The following is a 5,930-nucleotide window of genomic DNA, read 5'->3' as shown; positions in this document are numbered from 1 at the left end:
CCCTCCCCCCACTTCTATTCCCCGCCCCCCTCCTGGCTCGGGGCTCGGGCTGGAGGCCTGTGCTGTTCTTCATCCCTGTACCCTGTTCTTCACTCCGTACCCTGCAGTCTGTTCTCTGGAACGGAAACAGTCAGGGCGTGTTCACATCCTGTTGCTGATCCCTCATCGCTGCAGTTCCTACCTGCAAAGTTGGGGAACACGGTGTCTGCTTCCCCAAGTACCTCCTGACCTCTCCACTGAGGCTGACCCTTAGGTTCTCATTGTCTCCCTCGTTGCTTTTCCAGGAAAGCGGCAAGAACGGAGGGTTCACTCTTTTCCCTTTCTTCCTGGGTACTTTCGCTTCTTTTTGGTCTTTATCGCCTCTTCAAATCATTAATCAAAGGCGTGTTCCTAAATCTGTAGCCTACCCCGCTCCCAGGCTCCAAGGTAGTTAAAAGCAGGAAAGTTCTCAGTTCTCGCCCTGGCCTGGTGTGTCCTTGGTTAGGGCATTGTCCCAGTACACCGAGGTTGTGGGTTTGATCCCTAGTCAGGCATGTACAAGAATTAACCAGTGGACGCATAAATAAGTGGAACAAGAACTTGATATCTCTCTCCTCTCATTAATAAATATATATATATATTTAAACACAGGAAAGTTCTCTTGTTTATAACGAAAGTGTTAGTGGCCGAGATGGTCATATTCCTATTTGCAGGAAGAATTTCTCTTTTAGAAGTTTTTTCCTAACCTATTCGAATTAGTAAGAAAGGAAATAGAAGACAGGGGGTCATCAGAAGGTGATATGTCAAACCTAAGGGGACCCTATCTCCTCCCTCGGTGTTGGTGTTGGTGTTGTCTTTTGTCTGTCAGAGGGGCCTCTCCCTGGCTGGCCACGAAATGCCTTAGGTCAGGAGCTGACTCCTGAGAACTCACAAGTGTGATGAGAAACATTTGCATGCACAGTTGCTGGGATTCTTCACCTTTTCCTTGATTCTTGAGCCCCTCGGGTTCCTGCCCGGCATCAGGTGGTTATTACCTCATTTCTTGTACTAGAAAGAGGAAGATAATGTCCCCAAGATTGAGATGAGGAAGTAAAAAGCATTAGAATATACAGAAATTCTACCCTATCAGCAAAAAAAAAAAAAAAAGGCTTTTCATTGCTGTTAAGAATCCTTTTTCCTCAACCCGCCTAACTCGGTTGACATCCTAAGGCTAACAAGTTACAATTCAACCTCAGTATTAAGCAAGCCCAAGAATCGGGCATCAAGACTGTTGGAAACACACACACACACATACATATACAACACATACATATTTATACACACACACAGCATCAATTCCCACAAACAAAAAAGGTATCATGTCGATCCTTAGGGTGTATGAGTTAGACCAGGGGTGGGCAAACTTTTTGACTCGAGGGCCACAATGGGTTCTTAAACTGGACCGGAGGGCCGGAACAAAAGCATGGATGGAGTGTTTGTGTGAACTAATATAAATTCAAAGTAAACATCATTACATAAAAGGGTATGGTCTTTTTTTTCAATAGTTTTATTCATTTCAAACGGGCCGGATCCGGCCCGCGGGCTGTAGTTTGCCCACGGCTGATAGAGGCAACACCCTGTTCTAGAAAGTGAACCAACGAGGCCTGGTTGTTTCGGGTTAGTCACAATATTCATTGAATTATCTGGAGTAGCAAAGGTGTGACTTTCACTAAAAAAAATTTTTTTTTAAATTCAATATTATGGCTCTGGGAGAATTTTTAGTTTGATTGGGTATGAAAGTGTACATAAAATGAAACATCAAAATGATTACAAAGAAATACACAAATCCATGTTGTTAGATAATGTGTGATATGTAGCTAGGTACATTTTGAGGGGATGGAAGAAGTATTAGTCGATCAGGGTGGTGTTGAGTTGGGACATCTTAGAAAAAGGGAAGTATTTGGGCACATCTATGAAGTATTGAATTTTTTAATTTAAAAAAATTTAATACGATTTTCTCTTGCTCTAAGTTCCTCTCTTGGGCTTCAGTTTCTTTTTTCTTTCAGTACAGACCTCTTGTTTGCTCTGTGAAATGTCTGGGTTTCCTTAAATGCCAAAAAACTATTTCGGTTTGGCAGCAGCTGCCAACCAGGCCTGCAGCCAAGGCATGTTCTGGAAGGGAACCCTCCTGGACAGAGTTGTTTACGACCTTTCACCCAATAGCCTGGAATTCAGATAAAAATCTGCCCCCGGATTCTTCTTTCTCTTTCTCAGTTCCTGGCTGGGAAGAAGAAAAAATCGTGTAAACTCCTGTCTTGAAAACAGGGTGCAAACACTTGTGGGATGCCGGGGAGAAAAGGGGCAAGTCCTGGAGGAGCAAACAGCAAAGTGAGGGCTAAGTCCTGCAGCTTTGCAAGTTCGATCGTCTCTACCTGTTCCCTCCCCACCCTCGTCAATCCCAGTGCCAATAGGAAACACAGTGGGGACCTCTTTGCTTGACTGGAGGTGGCTGAGTAGGGGGTGAAGCGCCCCGCACTTGGTACCAGTCAGACGAGGGACTGGTTGCATTTCTCTTGTCTTTAACCCCTGGCCTGACAAACATTCAAGAACTCTAAAGACTCCTAGCTCTTAAGGGAAAACAGACCCCTTCCTCTGTCTTTTTGATCACTCCTGTCACCGTCACAAAGAGTAAGCTTCCCTTTTACTCTCTCTCTTTTTTTTTAATTGAATTTAGAGGGAGAAGAAGGGAGAGGAGAGAGCAACATCGATGTGAGGAAAAACATCCATTAGTTGCTTCCTGTACACGCCCTGGATCAACCTGGGTATGTGCTCTGACCAGCAATCCGGCCAGTGACCTGTCAGAGTTCAGGACACCGCTCAACCAACTGAGCCACACCAGCCAGCTAACCACCCCCCTTTCCCACTCCCCTAGGGAATGTCATGTTAGATAGAGGCAAATAGAGGTTTGAAAGAGAGTGTGGGATTGAGACTGCCTCCAACTTATAGATAAATAGGAACACATTAATAATTGTGTAGCATTTTGAGTTCAAAATGACTTTTTTTTGGTCATTTATTGAGCACCTGTAAGGACCAGGTACTTTATGTAATTATCTCAATTATATTTCATTCAGAATGCGGACAAAGAGGGGCTACATACTAAACCTGACAAGCTCAGGCAAGGCCTGCATGGCAGCCTTACAAACTCCAGACCTACGGGAACCACATAAGATGACGGTCTGAAATTAAAACTCTTTAAGCAGTGCATGGCAGGTGGTCATGTCCTTGGCTAGAATCTTCCCCGACAAAACTCAGTCTTTACCTTAACTGAACCTGTCTATTGTCTATTTGCATCTACAATAACATTCCTTTGGAATGTCAGAGTAGCTCAGGGCCACAGATCCCCTCCCCGCCAATGTTATGTTGTTGACTGTGTTAACTATCCTGTACCCACCTGTGTAAAAGAAGTGTCTATCATTTTACTTTTTATCTAATCCCAGCGGTCTCACCAGCCGCCGATTTTCTTTCTCCTACCTCCCTAATCTATCACCAATACATGTCATGTAATCCATTTACGCCTTCTCTTTTGACTGTAATTTATAAAATAAGGTGCAAAACTGTTTTCCAGAGCATTTTCTCCATCCGTTGGGATTTTGCTTCCCAGCAACTGTCATCAGTTTGGCTACAGATTTGAGTGTTTCTAATGGCAATAAATTCATCTGTCATCTTGTTCCAGAAAGGATTTAAGGTTAGATTATTTCATTTAATTCTTATAATAACCTTGTGACTCAGGGTTGATGAAATCAGGCTTGGGGTTAAGTAATTTGCCCGAGGTCACAGATTTTGTTAAGTAGAGCAAGAGCTTGAACCAGCTGCGCCTGATCTATAAAGTACTGTATGTGCTCTTTCCAATGTGTGGTCCTGCCCCAGGGCTTTCACACAGTATCTTGCTTGAAGTTCACTGTAAAGGATTCAGACAAGACTTAAAACGTTAAGAATTAAAGGGGACTCTGGCTGTCTTTTTTTCTAAACCAGTTGCATTATTTTAATTAAATGACTTGCCCTAAGACATGAAACTAGTAACTGGTAGAGCCACTCTTCAAAACCAGGATTCTTTTTTTTTTAAAATATGTGTATATATATATATTGATTGATTTCAGAGAAAAAGGGAGAGGGAGAGAGAGATAGAAACATCAACGATGAGAGAGAATCATCCGTCAGCTGCCTCCTGCCACCCACACTGGGGATCTAGCCTGCAACCTGGGCTAGTGCCCTGACCGGGAATTGAACCGTGACCTCCTGGTTCACTCAACCACTGAACCACGCAGGCCAGGCCAAAACCAGGATTCTTCATACTTAATCTAGAGTTGTCTCTAGGAGGCTTTGTGAGGGTGTCTTTTATTTAAGTTTAGCTTTTAAAAAAAATTGTTATTTATTGATTGGAGAGAGAAATGTCATTCCACTTACTTATGCATTTATTCGTTGATTCGTGCATGTGCCCTGACCTGGATCAAACCCACAACCTCGGTGTATCAGGACAACTCTCTAACCAGCCAGCTACCCGGCCAGGGCCTACTTTTGCTTTAATGATTAAAAATACCTCATCTGAATAGATCGATGGTTGCTGGAGGTGGGGTTGGGGGTTGGGCAAAATGGGTAACAAAATCAGAAGGAATAAACTTCTAGTTATAAAACAAGTCATGGGGATATAAGGTACAGCATGGTGACTATAGTTAAAAGTACTGTATCTCATATTTGAAAGTTACTGAGAGAATAGATTCTAAAAGTCCTCATCACAAGAAAAAATGCTATAATTATGTACAGTGATAGACATTAACTAGACTTATTGTGGTGAACATTTCACAATATACAAAAATATTGGATCATTATGTTGTATACCTGAAACGAATATGCTGTGTGTCAACTATACCTAAATTTTTTAAAAAAACAACTCACCCAGAAAACCACATTTCATGTTTGGGGGATCCATTGTCCTACTAAACTGAGGAAAGATCAGAGATCTAGGAGTCCCCCAACTTTAGGGAAAGCTGGGGAAAGGAGATGAATTAATTTGTTCAGATCTATTGCTGACTCTTTTAAGATATTTCTTAAAGTGGCCTTAGTATATGAACAAAAGGTAATCCCTTGTCTGCTATCACCCCATCTGTTGTCTTTTCTTTACTATCAAACTTATACCACTTTCTCTGTTGACTGAACTTGTCCCTTTTAGTGTGGTTTCTGCTGCCACTGAGACAGTTTTTTTCAAGGTTTCATGGGTAACTAGAGTGTTTTTTTAGGCCTCATTCCCCTTTGAGAAATGCATTTCAGTTGTTTTTAAGCCACCCAGTCTGTGTTACTTGGTTTTAGCAATCTGAATGGACTAACACAGGACTTACTGACATGCTATTTTATTTTTATTTTAAATATTATCACACACACACACACACACACACACACACATATATATTAATTTCAGAGAGAGGGCCAGGGAGAGAGAGACAGAAACATCAACGATGAGAGAGAACCATTGGTCAGCTGCCTCCTGCATGCTCCCCACTGGGGATCGAGCCCACAACCCAGGCATGTGCTCCAACCAGGGATCGAACCGTGACCTCCTGGTTCATAGGTCGATGCTCAACCCCTGAGCCACACCAGCCGGGCTTCCCTGGTTTCTTTTAAGGGAACCGTTATGCATTCCCTCTGTTATCAAGGCTTAGAATCCAGGAATGGCCTCTGATTCCTTCCTCTGACATCCCCACCGCCAGTCAACTGCCCAATTCTATGAAAGCTACCTTTCTAGTGATTCTAGAATTATCTCTCTTTTTTAAAATATATATTTTATTGATATTTAACAGAGAGGAAGGGAGAGGGATAGAGAGTTAGAAACATCAATGAGAGAGAAACATCGATCAGCTGCCTCCTGCACACTCCCCACTGGGGATGTGCCCGCAACCAAGGTACATGCCCTTAACCGG

The sequence above is a fragment of the Myotis davidii genome, unplaced genomic scaffold (assembly GCF_000327345.1).
Source record: "Myotis davidii unplaced genomic scaffold, ASM32734v1 scaffold401, whole genome shotgun sequence".
In the NCBI taxonomy this organism is placed as follows: domain Eukaryota; kingdom Metazoa; phylum Chordata; class Mammalia; order Chiroptera; family Vespertilionidae; genus Myotis; species Myotis davidii.
The sequence above is the reverse complement of the archived record's forward strand: the minus strand, read 5'-3'. Positions refer to the sequence as shown.